This window comes from Schistocerca serialis, chromosome 2 (genome assembly GCF_023864345.2).
Source record: "Schistocerca serialis cubense isolate TAMUIC-IGC-003099 chromosome 2, iqSchSeri2.2, whole genome shotgun sequence".
In the NCBI taxonomy this organism is placed as follows: domain Eukaryota; kingdom Metazoa; phylum Arthropoda; class Insecta; order Orthoptera; family Acrididae; genus Schistocerca; species Schistocerca serialis.
Genome location: NC_064639.1, coordinates 708,238,225 through 708,256,805, shown reverse-complemented (window position 1 = coordinate 708,256,805; position 18,581 = coordinate 708,238,225). Strand labels below are relative to the sequence as shown.

Genomic DNA, 18,581 nt, shown 5'->3' with positions numbered 1-18,581 from the left:
AGAACTCATGATGCACCATGCCTTTACAATCACAGAACACAGTGAGCATAACTTTCACATTTGACAGCACTCGTTAATGTTTTCCTCTGGTCTTAGTGATCCAGAATTCTTCTGTAGCAACAACTGAACAGTTTCAACATTGTATCCATAACCCCACATTTCGTCACCTGTTATTATACTTGTCAGGAGTTCTGCATCACTGTCGACTTCATCTAGTTCATAAAAAACACACACACACACACACACACACACACACACACACACATGGGGCTCCAGCATGTATATAAAAACACGTGCCTATTCGAAATGCATTGTGGTGTCAGAATTTCAAAGCAAACGGTGAAGAACTTTCAGAGATTTACAATTCTGTACAAATGAGCATTTATCATCTATATAAATAAAAATGTAAATGTTCATGCGTTCAAAAATCTTAAATCTCTGAAAGTTCTTCACCAATAGCTTTGACATCTTGACAACATTGCAATCTATTATACGTGTGATTTATGCACCTATTGGCATGCCTCATGCAATACATAAATATATATGTAATAAATGGAGGGGAACTGTATATAAATACGCAAATTTCGTCTGTTCAAAATCTTAGATCTCTGCATGTTCTTCATTGTTTGCTTCAAAATTATGACACAACAATGCATTCGAATATGCGCGTTTTTATATGCCTATTTTTTAATATATATATATAATTTTATAAAGATGGTATCTGTTCTTTCGGACATGTCCGAAAGAGCAGATACCATCGATGGCCAAGCAGCTCGTTAGAATGAAATTACAGTGAAATGAACACCCTTAGCTGCTTACAGGCGTTGACATACGTCAACGGGGACCGATGAAAATGTGTGCCCCGACCGGGACTCGAACCCGGGATCTCCCGCTTACATGGCAGACACTTTATCCATCTGAGCCACCGAGGACACAGAGGATAGCGCGACTGCAGGGATTTATCTCTGGCACGCCTCCCGCGAAAACCTGTGTCCTCGGTGGCTCAGATGGATAGAGCGTCTGCCATGTAAGCAGGAGATCCCGGGTTCGAGTCCCGGTTGGGGCACACATTTTCATCAGTCCCCGTTGACGTATGTCAACACTTGTAAGCAGCTAAGGATGTTCATTTCACTGTAATTTCATATATATAATTTGTATACAAATATGTAATATATAAAGGAGAAACATTATTACCAAATATCTCAAAAAGTATTTTTTACACAATACTCTAATTACATTTGAACATACATAGGCTTTATATTTTTAATATTTATAATATGTAAACATACATACATAAAAATATATAATAATGAAACATTAATAGCAAACAGGAAAGTTGTATTTATGGCTTATCTGCTTACAGTTAGAATACTACTACAGAATCTGAAAATGCAATAACAATAAATAAAGCTCAAGGTCAGAGAAAGGGGAAGAGGGGAGGGGGGGGGGGGGGGGGGGGGGGGGAGGTGGACAGAGGATAGGAGGAAATGGATATAGAAAGCAGATTGGAGGAAATGAACAGACAGATGAGGGCAGGAGGAGATGGAGAGGGAGGACGGAAGAGAAGACGGACAGAAAAAGGGAGGAGGAGGTGATGGACAAAGAGAGGGAGTGGAGGAGATGACAAGAGACAAGGGGGAGGGGGTGGAGATTAGGGTGTACTTCCACTTCCCATATATTTAAGAAAAGTGTGCTTTCTGTTTTCTTTCTCTTCTATTTAACCAGACTGAGCCACAGTAACGCGTGGCCAAGAACAGCTAGTAAAAAATGAATAATCACCTACACTGCCAAAACACACACAACCCTTGTTTACAATTGACAAAACACTATGAACTTTATATGGCTAACACTGTACAGATACTTTTCAGACATGTGATACTTTTCTGAGATGTTTACCAAAAACAACAACAAAACAACGTGCAAACTGCACTAGTACAACACACAAAATTACAAAATTCCGATTACTTTTTAACACACCTCGTGGATGTCACATATGGGACAACAGAGAGAGATCATCAAAGGTCCACAAGTTCTGTACAAACTGCTTCAAACCTTGCTACTGCATGAAGCACCCACATTTCCCAGAATCATTTTTTAGAGGGAGAGCTTAGAATTACACTGAGCGTGTTCCACTGATTCCCAAACCGTACACCACTGATTGACTGCAGCAGCAATTGGGAACAACAGTAGTGGACCAGTAATGTGTTCTCAAATGAAGCCAGTGTGGGGTAATGAGTAATTCTGAATACCAGTTACTGTGGGACGCAATACCATGCCCAAAAAAACCTTTAAAATGACAACGGTGTTGGATGTGAGGCTGTGATCTGGTGAGCATCACAATCATTGTAATAATGTCACTGAATATTTTACAGATGATCAAATGAGACAAAATGGTATAATCGTATGTGTGTGTGTGTGTGTGTGTGTGTGTGTGCGCGCGCGTATGCTTGTGCTTGCACATGCGCATGCCGCCAAAACTTTGCAAGTGAATTTCATAGCCTTCATAGAGGTTACCTGGTGTAGTAATCCATGAAGAAGGTTTTGTTTTGGAACTGCAGGGGTTAGTTATAGCTAGCTCTATGCCTAATCCTACACTGCATGGATTATACTACAAAAACGCGAGCAATTTAGGACCTTCAGCGGGCATTTCTCAGCTGTGTAAATGTGTTGCAATGTTTGTCTTCCATCTGTCATCTATATAAAGGTACTTTATTAAAAGACACAGATGGGAGCACCTAACACTCTTACTGGCAGGAATAGAATTCAGACAACATTATGTGTTACTTGCTTTGCAGCATTGACATTTCCCTTGCTGCTGCCTACCATGCCTCAAGGGATCACATGCACTGCAAAGGGTGTCAATTGTTGTCTGCCACATCCTTTGTATTTGTTTTCGAAACAACCTTAAAGAGTATAGTACTGAAAAAATTGGTAAGATCTAATTGCCCACAAGCTGGAAAAAAAACAACTTTTGTTTCGCAGATGAGACCATCTGCTGCTTGTTACATGAAAAAAACTCTAGGATTATATTTACTTTGACAGCAAGACAGAAAATGACTGTGTCCAAAGTAAATGCTAGAAAAAAAAAAAATGGGAAACGACAGAGAAGATGAAACATGCCTGTATACTGGATCGTAATGAAAAAATAAGGCTGGTGTGGATGATAGCAACCAGCTAATCGACTACTTCCCTCTTGAGAGGAAGCAAAGTGGTGGAAGAAAGTTTTTTTGAAAAAAACGTTTTCACAGTTACAACAGGGGTGCTTATTACTATGTCCACCATATAACAGCCTGTTTGAGGGTCAAGTGACAGTATGTTTGTACGATCCTCCTGCATCAATAATTTGTCAGATGACATTCAAAACCCCCAGCTTTCCTGTTTCTGTATTCTACTGCCACAGTGGAATGTTCAATGAGAGACAGGGATAGATGTCTTTGATATGCTTAGCCATTCTACATAGGACCAGACTTTTCTCAGGTTCTCAGTAAGATCTTTTGCTAAGGTATGATGGTTGTAGTTGTTGCATGCATTTTACAGATGCACTAATTTCTACTAACTTTTCTGTTGTCATCTGCACATTCTTTTTTTGAACTGAAAGTACAACTTCTCTGCCTCCACAGCAATTTTCTAATTTTGTTATTAAATCATAGTGGTTCTTTCCTGCCCTAAATCACTTACTTGGCATATACTTCACTAGAGTGTGATTTACAATTCATTTAAACTTTGCCCATAATTATTCTACATCCATGATACTAGTATTACACATGTCCAGGAATTTCCTAACTGGAATTCTCAAAACTGCTTATCTGTCCCATCTAGCAAAAATACTATTTGAAACAATACAAAAGGGTGCCTAGTTATGGGCTGTAACTAAGTTCTCACTTCTCGATTCACCTGTTACCTCAATGTTGTTCATGAGCACTAAAACCTTATTGAAGATTTATGGTCACATTCTAGTGTGTTGCTGATTGTGTGGAACTGCTATCAATTGCGCAGTGGGACTTTGTTTCCATCTTCAGAGAGTTGAGGGCTGTAGGAGAGCTCACATTTACACCAACTCACTACAAAATGATATAAATGCTTTTTAGAGAACCCTTTTGTGTTTGGTTGTTCTCATGTTCAATATTTACAATATTCGGTGACAAAACCCTCATTATGTAGAACAAAATAGCTAAAGTGAATTTCAGAACAGTGCTTAAGAGAATGACATTTCTCCACAGCTTCTACCGACTGTTTCTGGGAGTTTACGTTGTCAGCAGAAGCACTTCTTCCCACCTTCCAAAACACCATCAAGCCTCAACACCAAAATATAAATGCCATCTCCAGAGTGAGTAGTCTCTTGCTGATGTCCAGTGCTCGCACTTCTCGCATCATCTCTGCAGAAACATAAATTGAAGCAGGCACAGTGGATATTCGTTACATGATAACTCATGTAAAAAACCACTTGCAAATGATCAGCATGTAGCCATTATAAGATAATTTGTGATGTGAAAATGAAATGACTGACACCAAATCATCATTATTTATTAAGAAAATGATCCATGGAACATGAAACTGACTAACTACCAACAGTGATGCTCTCTGTACTAGAGAGTGCTTCACTAATACAGTTTAGATTTTTGTCATCTGTTGTACGTTGTTATTGTACGTTGTTACATGTGTTTAAGAAAAGAATGCTTTTTCCACTGTTTCTGCAGAACTAATATCATGTAAAATGAATGTCTCAAAAAAGACAGTATATTTCAGTATATCAGAAAAAGCTAGTCACTCAGAGATGTGTAACTATGAAAAGCAATTACTGCTACTCACCAAACAGAAGAGATGTAGTCATAGACAGACACACCTTCTCCACCCCTGCACTCCCAACCCCTTGCCTCGTGGCCCATATCCCTGCAATATGCCTAGAAGCAAGACCTGCTCTATATACACTCCCCCAACCCCCTAGTTCAGTCTGGTTACAAGCATCACCTATCCTATGAAAGGCAGGGTACATGTGAAAACAGTCACATGATCTACAAACTAAACTGCAACCACTGTGCTGCACTCTACGTTGGCATCATGCCAACAAAATGTCTGTCCACATGAATGGCTGCTGACAAACTGTGGCCAGGAGACAGCTGGACCACCGAGTCACTGAGCACGCAGCCCAACACAATGTTCCTCATTTTAATGACTGCTTCAGAGCCTGTGGCATCTGGATCCTTCCTATGAACACCAACTTTTTGGAATTGCATAGGTGGGAACTCTGCCTGCAAAATACCCTACATTCCCATAACCCCCCCACCCCAGATCTCAATCTTTGTTACTCCCTGCTCCTGCTCTAGTGCTACACAGCTTCTATTCCACCAATGCACCCATTAGTGTTTTATTTTTTCCCTCCTCTTCTTCTCTACTTTTCCACTCCCATCACCCCCCCCCCCTTTCCCCAACCCTCCTCAAACCTTCCAACCACACCTAGCAGCCCTACCCATCTCCATCATGTCCCTGCATGCTCACACAAGTTACCACAAACAGCACTTTGCCTTTTCCTATTCCTACCTATTTAAGGTCTTTAAATATGTCTGCTTGTGTCTGTATGTGTGGATGGATATGTGCGTGTGTGCGAGTGTATACCTGTCCTTTTCCCCCTAAGGTAAGTCTTTCCGCTCCCGGGATTGGAATGACTCCTTACCCTCTCCCTTAAAACCCACTTCCTTTCGTCTTCCCCTCTCCTTCCCTCTTTCCTGATGAGGCAACAGTTTGTTGCGAAAGCTTGAATTTTGTGTGTATGTTTGTGTTTGTTTGTGTGTCTATCGACCTGCCAGCGCTTTCGTTCGGTAAGTCACCTCATCTTTGTTTTTATATATAATTTTTCCCATGTGGAATGTTTACCTCTATTATATTGATATCTATAATTAGTATGATATTCAGTATTATTTAAAATCGTTTAGAAAATCATATTTGTTGAAGTTCGTATTAAAATATCAAGTTTTATCAAAATATTTATAAAATCAAGTATTTTGCGTCGTTCCGTAAAACAAAATAATGTACTCAGTTTCTCGTTCCATGATAAATTTTCATTTCAATTTAATTATGTATTAACTTAAGCTATGTTCTACATGGTCCAGTCACATTAATGTGACCACCACCTGTGTTCACTGGCAATGTGCATTATCCTCTCAGAGAAGACAGGTGGCAGTGGTAGCAGTGGAGAGATGCAGATAACAGTGCAGTCACTGTTGTCATGCAAAAATGGAGTGATTGTCTGATGTCCAAAAGGGCACAATCATTTGCTTTTGGGCAAAGGATGGAAGCATTTCTGAAACAGCAAGTCTGGTAGCTGTTCGTGTGCCACCATGGTTAAAGTATAGTGGGCATGGCAAAATGACACTATCCAAAACCGGCACCGAGGTGACTGTGGTGCGCCAGGGTTGAATGACAGCCACAGGGATGTGTATGGGCGAACAGACATGCTACCAACAGTGTCCCCTCAATGACTGTTCAGCAAACGTTGCTGCGCATGGGCCTCCACAGCAGTGGCCTGTTTCATGCACCCACAATGACTGTGGTTCGTTGATGATGAAGGTCGGAATTTACAGACCAATACCGCAACTGAATCTCCACTGAACTGTGACAGGTTACTTCACATTTTTCAGTTACTTCACATTTTATGCTACACTGGAAAGAAATGTCTGAAAGCAAACACCCTGCAGCATCTTTGGAAGGATCCACTCCAGAGGAGGGTGCATTATGGTCTGAGGAATATTTTTACGACATTTCATGGGTGATATCATCATTATGGAATGCACAAGTGGATCAACACAAGTACGCATTTATCCTTTGGAAACATGTCCACCCGTACATGCAGTTTGATTTCCTTGGCACGATGGCATCTACCAAAAGGGCAATGCAACGTGTCACAGAGTTTGTAGTGTACACGCGTGGTTTGAAGAGCATCAGAATGAGTTTATTGGTCTCCCCTGGCCACAAAACTCCTCAGATTTGAACCCAATCGACAGTCTGTGGGACCATATCGATCAGGCTGTTCGACCCACGGATCCTCAACTGAGAAACCTACCACACTGGCCTCGACAGCATGGCTCAACATTCCTACCAATACCTTCCAGAAACTCACTTGACTCTCTTCCTACATGTCTCACAGAGGTCTGCACTGTAAAAGGTGGTTATTCAGGCTTTTGACAGGTGGTCACATTAATGTGACTGGACAGTGCATAAAATATTTACTGTTATAAATATATCAATGCTGCTGTGGCACTGGTTGCCATAAGTTGAGTTCAGTTTTTGCTGTGTAGAGTTATGTTCAATGTAGTGTCCAATCTGTAAAAGATCATAATTTGTTCAATTAAACCAAAATGTTGATAAGAATGAAAAAAACGCATTAATTATTCACTGTTCAAGTCTGTTCAGTGGACATCCAAAATGGACATCTAAAATGCAATGGAATACAGCATCCCATCACATTTCTAAAAAAGCAGCCACCTTCAGTTAAATAAGCAGCAATATCAGTATTGTGACTATCCACTATAATATAGTTTTCAGCCTGTAGTATGTTTCAGAGGTATTTCAGAAGCAAAATATATGGTTAACAATTTTCATTACAATTTTATTGCCTTTTGTAGTAGATTGCTACGTTGATGTGTTATTTCATGTACTGTCATAGTGGTCTCTTTCACCAGAATTTCTTCATATTATTTACAAACTGCTGTTAGTTTGATACATATATTTACTACAATGGTTGCTTAAGCATTACATTGTGATAATTTTCCCCATCTTTTTGAGCAAGATGCTACATAAATGTGTTTATGATATGTATATGTTTGCGATACACGTGGGAAAATGTGACTGAAATCACAAAGGAGATCTTTCACATGTGCATATCAAGAAAGGATATGATCTTCAATATATGACTTGTTGGCCTGCCAGCAGAAGACACTTTGGTTAAAAAAAAATAAATAAATAAAGCAGTTATCAATCTGAAGATTGTTTTGAACACCATAGAACTTTACTAAACATGGTCCTACTGGACGTGGTGTGCAACTACCTTCTTCCAATCCTTGAACTGACTTTCCTGGCCACAGGGGATTCCAAACAATGGTGCAACTCAGCATTTTTCACATCAAAAAACATTGCCAGAGATAAAAGAAGTTGTACATGACAAGAGATCAAACCCAAGACCTTTGGATTTGCAGTTTGGTACTTAACCATTGAGTTACAGAGGCGTGCTTATCCAATAATATTTCTTTGAGATAAATGCTCAACATCACTGGGTGGTGGCTGCTTGTTGTGGCTGGCAATTAGCAACTGTGATGTAACAGGTTGTTCCACCCCTTCCTCACAATCAGATGAATGAAGTTTGTGTAAAAGCATTGTTTAGGTAGTTAGCATTGTGCACATTTTGATTTTGGTTTGATGAAACAATAGCAACTCCAGGTTGGAATATCGACAACTTAAGGAAAAGATGGATAGCTACTTACTGCCATCCAAGCAACCTTCACATCTTAGTCCATCCTATGCCACTCCTAATCCCAATTCCTTGTGACAAGGATCAGACCCAGGTGCAAGACCCGCCCAATCCATCCACTCAGCACTTCCTATTCCAGTCCTCTGACAGGCTTATCATATCTCATCAGAGGCCGGGCCACCTGTGAAAGTAGCCACATCGTTTACCAGCTCTGCTGCAATCCATCCTTTCCTTACACTGCTGATTCTGGTTTGTACAGAGGCAATGGGAAAACCATGAGCACAGGGTATCAGCAACATGTGCCATTGTCAAGAGGGTCAACCTGCTGTGAGGGTTGCGTTTGTACTTTGGCAACATCAATGTCAATCCAAATGCTGGAGGGCAGGGGAGGCCGGGGAGGGGGGGGGGGGGGGGGGGCGGCGGCAGTTGAAAGTAAAGAGGCTTAGGAGAAATGTCATTTTCTTATGTTCTGTTCTAAGATTCACTTCAGATATGTTGTTCTGGGGAATGTTGTTCTGGGGAATGTTGTTCTGGGGAATAATAGGTTTGTCACCTAATGTTACAAATGTCAAATATGAGTACAAGGAAGAGAAGAAGTAAATAAGATTAGCTGACCATAGCAACCAGGTCAAAACAAGAATTATTTACATGTTGAAATAACTGTTGACACGTTACTCAAGAAATATTACATCGGCAAATCAGAAGATTTCGGTGTGCTGATTCCAGGGCTACCTGTGAAGCAATAATCTCCAAGAATGACTCTGCGGCAGCTTACCAACATAACAGCTGCATGGCTTTGCTTCACACATGGCAGTTGGTCGAGCAACTATGTGATAACTGTACAACGGCTGATTGCGAGATTACTTTGTCCGTGCTCAATGTAGCAGCAGTGTGCAGTGGGCCTGATTAAGTGAGCTGTAACTGATTCCAAGCTAAATTGTTTTGTTGATGATTTGTTTGGGAAGTGTTGATGATATAAGTTCTACTGATTTTTTTGTGCTGGTATCAAAACAAAATCAGAAGATTTCAGTGTTCTTAAGTATCTGTAGTGTTATCACTGTACCACTATCACCATATGCAGAATGAATAGCAGTCTGTCAGACATTAAGAAACTAGAAGAATCATAATATAGTACGAAAACCCAAATGAAGGAAATAACAAGTAGTACTACAAATTTACAAACACAAGGTAGGCATTAGCTACAAAAGTAAAATTTCCAACATGGGCATGACCTTAGTTTACCTAAGGAGTTGCAGACAAATAGTAAAACAACGTGATTTAGTAAAAATGAAGCAAAAGAGCAGCTGAAAGAGGTAAATAACAGATTTAAGACATTAAATGATCAAATCTCATATACACAAGACCGGGTAGAAGCATTAGAATGTCGTGCAGAATTGGTTGATGTAAGTAGTGACGTAAATGCTTTGATTAGTTTGGAAGGACAACTACAGGAATTCTGTTAGTGTAACATCTAATTCTGTTGGTGATACAGTAGAAAACTGGAAGGTTTTTCAAAAGTGTAGTTTCAAAAATTATGGGAAGTGTTAGAAAACACAAAGCAGGAACTTAGAAAAGAGACCACTGGATTATAAAATGATCTGACAGAAGAATTGCACACGGGACATGGGATGAATTGGTCAAAGCAATATCCAAAATTTAAGCCACATGGTGAGGTATATCAGATATATTTCTTAAGAATATTCTCTCAATCTCTACCAAAGAAGTGAGAAGATTCCAAGAAAATAGATTTTACATTGAGTCACTGACACAGTGGAATGGGGTACTGCTCTTTCTGGAGAATTTAAATCTTGAGTTGATTTCCAGGGCAAATTTATAAAAACGTACTGGCCACTGGACACACATGAAAAATGAAAACTGGAATTACTAGATTATAAGTATTATAACAGTACATGGGATAGCTATAAGAGATATTGAGTGGCATTTGACTATCTAAATATTTGGACAACCCAGTAGAGGAAAAATATTTAGTACAGGTCCTGGTTACAAGATTTCATTAGTTTGTACAGAAAGAAAAATTGTATAGAGGATGGACTAATGTAGAGAATCTATTAACTTTATAGAAGGCCTAGGTACACTAAATAATGAAAGGGGAGATTTCACTCAAGGAGAAAATCAACATGTAGAAAACAGCAAAGGAAATCATTATCTGTCGAAGTTTTAAAAGAAAAAGGAAAGTAACTTTCGTCATATAGATAAGAGACAACAATGGAGGTAACAAAATGAGAAATATCCAAATAAATAATAATTCACAGGAATTTACAGCCAGTAACACAAATACCATTGACAATACAGTAAAACATCTTTTCTTAAACAAAGCACTGAAAGGATTAGTTATCCTTTCATAGTAACAGAAAATGGGTAACATCCTCAAACATGGGCCATAATCCAGGATATAACACCACAGTCATAGGCCCATATACTAAAAAATTATATGCTTTTACACAGACTCTTCCTACAAGGGAATGGGTGCTGGAAGAAGATAAGGTTGTAGAAGAAGAACAGACAAAACCTTCACTAGTAGGAAATTGTGGAAAAAATGAAGATATTAACATGGATTCATGAAATGATATTTGTTTGGTACCTCAAGATGTCATGGAAACAATTACAAATAAGAGTACTTGTCCCATGACAGGAGTCTATATTGCTGGAATAACAGGAAACACAGAAAAGCTAATTAAGGAAAAGACAAGGTTACTCTTAGATGTAAATAAGGTTACATATTGGTTATTAACATATAAAGTGAAATTAGACTTTGATGTACGGATATTATACTCAAACAATGAAGATTCCAGCTACGTAGTTTCATGTAAGACATTACACAAGCATATTATCAGATAAAATGAATTTTGTTGCTACTGCACAGGTAATGAGAAATGAGGATACAGCAATGGATTTTGATGAATTAAGTTAAAAAAATTAGTCAGATTAAGGCTTACATATCTAATCCACTCTACTGGCTGAAGGAAAAAGGTACAATTTGTATAATATCTTTCTGAAGTAGGCTGAAGGAAAAAGGTACAATTTGTATAATATCTTTCTGAAGTATTGGTAAGTTTTCCAACAAACCAGGAGTGATCAGTCTGTCAATTTTATATAAAAGAGAGTGAATTGTTCTTTTGCAATCAGTATCCTATTCCAATAAGTTTAAGACCTACTGTAAATGAGAAAATAAACAAAACGGCAGAAAATAGTGAAACAGAAAGAAGTTTGGGCATGCATAACAATTGCTTACTTGTGGTAAAGGAAGCTATAGATAGTGTGTTCTTGGTATTAGAAGCATAAACAAGGAGATAGATCTATATGTATAGATGAATTACTAGCTACGTTTGAGCAAGGGACATATTTTAGGTCAATGGATTTGACTGCCGATTACTGGCATGCAAAACTACATGAGAATTCATGGAAGTTTACAGAATTTTTGTTTGATAGTGAGTCATATCAATTTTGATTATTGCCCTTTTGATTGAATTTATTTATTTATTTATTTTCTGTCCATATAACAAAAAGCTTTTGGATATTGTCAGGAAGATTTAGCTCACATTACACATATACAGTAAAATATTTACATTCTTTCATGACATCATATGGATAAGATACATGTCTTTACACACTATTTTTCAAAAGGGCACTACAAGTAGATTCCTCTGTAGTGTAACACAATTTACCTAATATTTATAATAGTACAGTACACATAATACAGTGTATAATTACATTCTTTCATACCACTGATAGATCAGAGACATTGTCTATATACAATGTTTTCCAAGATGGTACTACAACTTAAAGTCCTCTATAGAGTAACAACACTTCTCTATTAATAATTGCTTCAGTCTACTCTTTAGCATATTTAGATTTGCTTTCTTGAGTACACAGGGTAGTGCATTGTAGAAAATTGCTCCCATTCTATGTGGGCTGTGGTTTCAGTCTAAGTATTTGTATGAGCACTAGAGGACGCTTTAGGTGAAGAGTTATTACAAAGAGTTAATTATTCACTTAGATGATATTTTATTAGTGTCCAAGACATGTGAAGAACACTGTATTTTGTTAACGAAAACTTAAAGTAAGTTTTATGAAAAAGGCATTACAATTAAGTTATCAAAATCACATTTTGGAAGTGAAGAACTCATATTTTTAAGACATTTATTGAGGATTCATGAAATAATACCAGATCCAGTGGGAGTAAGAATGATTTAAAGACTCTCCAGAACAAAAACTGTAAATTAATTGTGATCTTTCCTAGGGTTAGCCTGGTATTACCATCACTATGTATAGCCTATGAACAATCCCAGACTACTGTTTTTAAAACTTAAAGCCAAAAGAATATGGAATGAATGGACACTGCAGGCTTTTCAAAACATTAAGCATGCTCTAGCAGGAGCACCCATATTAAACCACCCTGTACTTAAAAAAGTATTTAAATTAGCAACAGATGCTTCCAAATATGGTGTTGCTTGTGAACTGTTCAATAGTGAATGGAATCCAGAGACAGGGGAACATAATACCATAGCCTTTGCTAGCAGAAGTTTAAATAAATATTTATATAGTTACAGACAAAGAGTTGTTAGCAATTCTATGGAGCATACAAAAGCTTCACATGCTAATCTGGGATGCTTAAGATCAACATACAGATCATCAGGTTACAGCTTTCATTATGGAAAGTAAGTTACTACGTAGCCAACTAATACAATGGGTATTATTCCCTACAGACATTAACTACATAAAAGGTTCAGAAGATAAGAACCAGATGCTTTGTCACGACTACCGTTAAGCATGAATGAGACAATGAGAACTGGAGGACCAGGAGTTATTTTTTCCATCAACTTCTTAGCTCTAAGTAATACTAATGATGAAGTAAGAAGGTTACCTGTTCAAATACAATAAGATGTAAAGATAGATCCATATTTTGAAGAAAAGCAACAAGAAGAAAAGTCTATGTGGGTGGTAGGTGAAGGTGCTTTATTTTGGAATTCACCAGTAACCGTTGCAAAAAATTTCTAGCATGGGAAGGCATCAAACATCTGACTATTTCAAAATATCATTCTCAGTTAAACCCCTGTGAATGGATAATGACAGAAATAGAACAACTGTATAGTAAATATTGTTCTGAGAAATATAACTTGGGCTCAAATGATTTCCAAGTTTCAAGTGGTCATCAACAAACAAACTACCACATGTGTCTACAGGACTATAGCCTGTTGAAGTTACAGATACGAATTTGTTGGAGATCTCATATTAAAATTATGCAAATGGCCACCTATAAAAAAGGTAGAATTAGACGAACTGCAGAAGATGGTAGATGGCAGTCTACTTAGACAGACAAAATTAGAGGTAAACAAATACAACAAAAGGTGAATATATCTTTATTTAATATAAATGAATTACTACTAGTTAAGAATTATCATCAAAGTATAAACATAAAGAAAGAGTCGAGTAAATTTTTCCAAGATATTGTGGACCAAATGAAAGAGTGGGTGTTCCACATCCTAAAGCAGTGTTTTTGATGGATCCCAGAACTGGGCAAAAAAGAGGATTTTATAATGTTGATGTGATAAAGAAATTTAAACCCTCAGGATAATCTGCTAGCTCGGCTGAATGGACAAGTTGATAACCATCAGGTTCTGAGTTAATTGCTTCATTATTTCACATTTAGTTTTCCATGGAGCAACATCTTCCTCTTCTACTACCCTAGGGTCTATAATGTACACCTCTCTTACTACACTATCTCATAGAATTAAAGCAACAGGAGAAGCCTGTTATTCAAGCATTAAGAATATACGTTATTAAATAATGAGTATGAGTTATATGTATGTGAAAAGTAATCTGCATGTTTTGTAATTAGGATTTTTTAGCTTTCATTTGTTGTTATATCTTTTATACGGGATGTTAGATAATCTGTTAGGTAGGTGCTGTAAGCTGTTATGTACAGAGTTACATATGCTCCAAAACATATGTTTCACAGTGACGAAGTGCTGTGAACAACCAGACTTACAGGCTGACAATTAAAAGACTAATTACTACTGATGACTGACATGTGGGAAGCCAATCTCTACTAGATACTCACAAGGATGTTGCTAGGATAAATTTTCAGGGCATGTACAGGTGAAACTGGGACAAGTCCGTTCTCTGGGGCATGCCAACCACACTTCATACTCCAACATTTTGGTGAAGAACTGATCAGGGAAGGGGTGGTTGGTGGTGTGAGAATCTGTCTTTGGGGATCTAATAGCCTTTATTTCTTTGGTCCTAACATACTTACTTTTATATTTTCTTTCTTTCTTCTCCAGCTGGAGTACAGATTCTATCTTGCCTCTTTCCAGATTCATATGCTTCTATCGCTAAAATCATTCTTTTATTTGTGCCAAATAGTGGTAATTACAAACAGTTTTCACAGGTAGAGCCAACAGATATAAGACATAACAACAAAGATAACATTTTTTTAAACGCAACATAAATGTGGGGATCATTTATATTATGATAACACACAACATTGTAAAAGAATGTTATCAAGGAGTCAGGAAATATCCATTTGCGATTTGAAATAGCTGGATAAAGTCATTAGGATGAGGTTGAAACTTCTTCACTGAAAGTTACAGAAGCAAGGGTCATAAGCTGTCCATACTATTTCAAATTTTTAAGATGAGGTAGGCTCAATTTTATGTATGTATGAGAGAGTAAAAGGATGTATGAACCCAGAGAAGGGATGGTCTAATTTATGCCTACGTGTCTCCATACAAGGAACAACCTGCACCTTGCTATGTATATATTGGAGAGTAAAGGATAGGCGGATCCGAAAAAGGGCTGGCCTATGCCTAGGTCAGGTGAGTACATAGAAGGAATGACCTGTACCATTTCTTTTGTGTATAGGGGTAAGGGAAAGGGACACCCACAGCACTAAGGTGATAATGTATGTACACAGTATCTGCCCAAAGGACAAGGTGAGAGTGCAGTTCTTGCAGAGGTAAAAAGCTGTAATGTGACTGTTAGTCACACTCATGATGTATTATCCAAAGCAATCAAAAGCAAACGGACTTACCTGGGCAATGAATGATTCTTTGAATTTTCATTCCCTTACACGCTGACTTGCAGCAAATGGAGATTTAAAGTTGTGGAAAGTAGCATAGAGTGAAATGTCAGTGAATAATTCCTTATGGCAAATAAATACTTAAAGATTTTAGATCTCAATAAATTTGAGAACCTGGTGCAGTTATATAAGATGGCTTAAAAACTGTGTAAAGCCAATGGGCTTTGAGCAAAAGTAGTGAACTAATGATTGAGCCTAGTTAGAACAAATCTCTTATGTGTGTACTTTCTGCTGTGAAAATCTAACAATGAAATTATGAAGTAGTTAGATGGCTACAGTAGTTTAAGAAAATGAGAGAGGGCAGAAAAATGAACTTCGTAAAAAGACACTTTAAGCATAGGTAAGTACTAAAGACATAATCAAAAGAGAGACGAATCTGTTGTTGGAACTAATAATCATAAACCTGACTGACTTAAGATGAATGATCATACGTGTTCTGCTATATGGAGAGATTACACTGAATTCAGCCTCACGAGACATTAATTTAGTAACTTAAACAATTTATCATTAGCTAAAGATTATAAATAGTCTCAAATTAGTCAAGTAAGTTATTTTGTCCAACGTTTGATCTTAGTGGTGGTGGAAGGGGGAGAGGGGCGTGGTGGAAGGGATCTGTGGTGCAACAGGGCTGTTCCACCTCTTCCTTGAAATCAGATGAAAGATGTTCATGAAAAACCATTGTTTCGATGCTTAGCATGTAGAAATTTCCCACCGAGCATGCTTTGATTTTGGTTTGTGCAGAGACAGTGGGAAAAGCTTGAGACAATGGGAAAAGCTTGAGCATAGGACATCGGCAAGGCACAATGCTGTCAAGAGTCTCCACCTGCTGTGGGGATTGCGTTTATAATTTGGCGTCACAGCTTGACGGTGTTTTGGAATACACAGAACGACCACCTCTCCTGTCAATGGAAAAGCTGGGGAATGGGAAAAATAAACACACACAGTTGAAAGAAGTTGAAGAGAGATGTCATTCTCTTAAGTTGTGTTCTGACACTCACTTCAAATACATTATTATGTATAATTAATGATTTGTCACCTAACATTGTAAATGTTATTCTCATATATAACTAAATACAGAAGAGTTCCCTAAGAAGGCAGTTATGTCATTTCATAGTGAGGTGGAGTAGATGTGAGCTTTCTTACAATGTTCAACCCTCTCCAGGCAGTGAAGAAGTCCCACAACACAATTAGTGCCATGCCATAGCAGGTTCACTGCACAAAGAAAACACAAGAAGGTGACTGTAAATCTTCAATAAGGTAAAAGTGCTCAAGAACAATACCAAGGTGAAAGATCATTAGTGATGTAGTTGGTTTAGTTACAACCCATAACTCGAGCCCCATAATACCTCACAAATGCTACTTGCCAGCAAGAAAAATATTAGTTTCCATCTCCTGTTCAACCTATGCTCCACAACTGACCTGTACCCATCATTCTTATCTTCTCACACAACCACAATTCCAGTGATTACAATGCAGATACTGTAATGAGTACAGATGTAAGCACTGCACAACCCAGATCACCAAACAACTACTTTGTGTTTAGTAAACATCTGAGAATCCCATGTAAACTCGCTCAACATAAACTAAATGAGCTAATCTGAGAACTGCAGTTATCAGACTCTAAGGAATAAATTCTCACCTCATGATTTCAACTTTGACATTTTCTTCATGATTCTGTCAAAATACCCATCTATTGTTCAGGACAATCAGCACTGAATACTTTCTCCACCAAACACGTGACTGTCACGTGTGCAGATGTTGTTGGTTTAATGAACAGAGATGACAAATGGACCAGGAACACTGATGACTGAAAAAGTGCAAACGATTTGTGCTACTGTGCTAAATTTATCATTTTTTGGGTAAAAGTCAAGTAAAATTTAAGTCACATGACCATTTTACATGGTCTATAGTCTTCATGAAAATAAATATGATGTGCAGAAATAATAAACCCAAATCTGTTACATCATAGATTTGTTAATAGGAATCATTATCCTCATCACAAAACATGAAGCAGCTACTTACAAAGAGATAGCAACTCACAATGAGGCGACCATAAAAGGACTTTGAGATCGAGCGCAATCTTTGGAGATATCTGATTCACAATTGCAGCATTAATACAGCGAGTGTGGTGGAAAAATGCAAATAAGCTAGTTTAAAATTCATCACTGACAATAAATAAACAGAACTGAACAGCAAAACACGGCTATAGTGAGAAGAAACATCAACACACGAATTTCAGTGTAATAAACTTGAATGAAACTGTTAGTAACACCACTGTCTTACTATTAGTGTATGGAAAATGGGATGATAACTGCTGCAATAAAAAAAATACTCAAGGTAATGGGATCAACAAAACTGCTCTAGTAGTTCAGAAAGTTCACCAAACCAGTAAGCAGCTGTGATCTGGAAATGGATAGTTCAAATAATGACTCATCATTTTAAATTCTCAGGCTAATTAATTAAAACACTAGAACAAAATAATTGAGAAATTAATCAGAAACGGATTGCAAACTACAAAAGTGAAAAGGAAAAAGACATGGAGTGCTTATACAAGAGTTTCACATTAGACATGGTAAGCTCGAAAATAAGATCTGAGACATGAGGGCACAAGTACCTAGGCATCAGGGGCTGGTAAAAAATTCAGCTGTTGCAGTATTTAAATATTTTGTAGGCAACAAATTAAACCCACATACAGCTTTTCACAAAATACTTTATTTTTCCAACTCAGAAAAGAAAATCTAACTCAACTAACAGTCGGGAGTAAATGAAGCACGCATCACAGCCCCCCCCTCCCCCTTAAAGCACAGAGCACCTGGGTGGGCTGTTGCATTGTCGTTTCATGTCCTCTTGCTATGGATTCTTCTGCCATATCATGCATAGTGAGTTCCAAACATTGGTCCTCCTCATCCTGTTGATTGTCATTATACTCCAGTTCTGGTAAGATCCACACTAGTTTTACTCTCTCTATGGACACTCTTAACGGCTTTGTCGTTCTGTGAACTGTCCATAGCATGGGTG

The 18,581-nt window shown here is 37.9% G+C and overlaps 1 protein-coding gene and 1 non-coding gene across 6 annotated transcripts in view; one reads left to right on the top strand and one right to left on the bottom strand.

The window, feature by feature from the left end:
- The window catches only part of LOC126457873 (E3 ubiquitin-protein ligase RNF13), a 118,304-nt gene that overhangs the window by 75,927 nt on the left and 23,796 nt on the right, over nucleotides 1-18,581 (bottom strand). The window lies entirely within an intron of this gene.
- On the top strand, nucleotides 993-1,066 carry Trnat-ugu (transfer RNA threonine (anticodon UGU)). The gene has a single exon. It is a non-coding gene; the product is annotated as a tRNA-Thr (tRNA).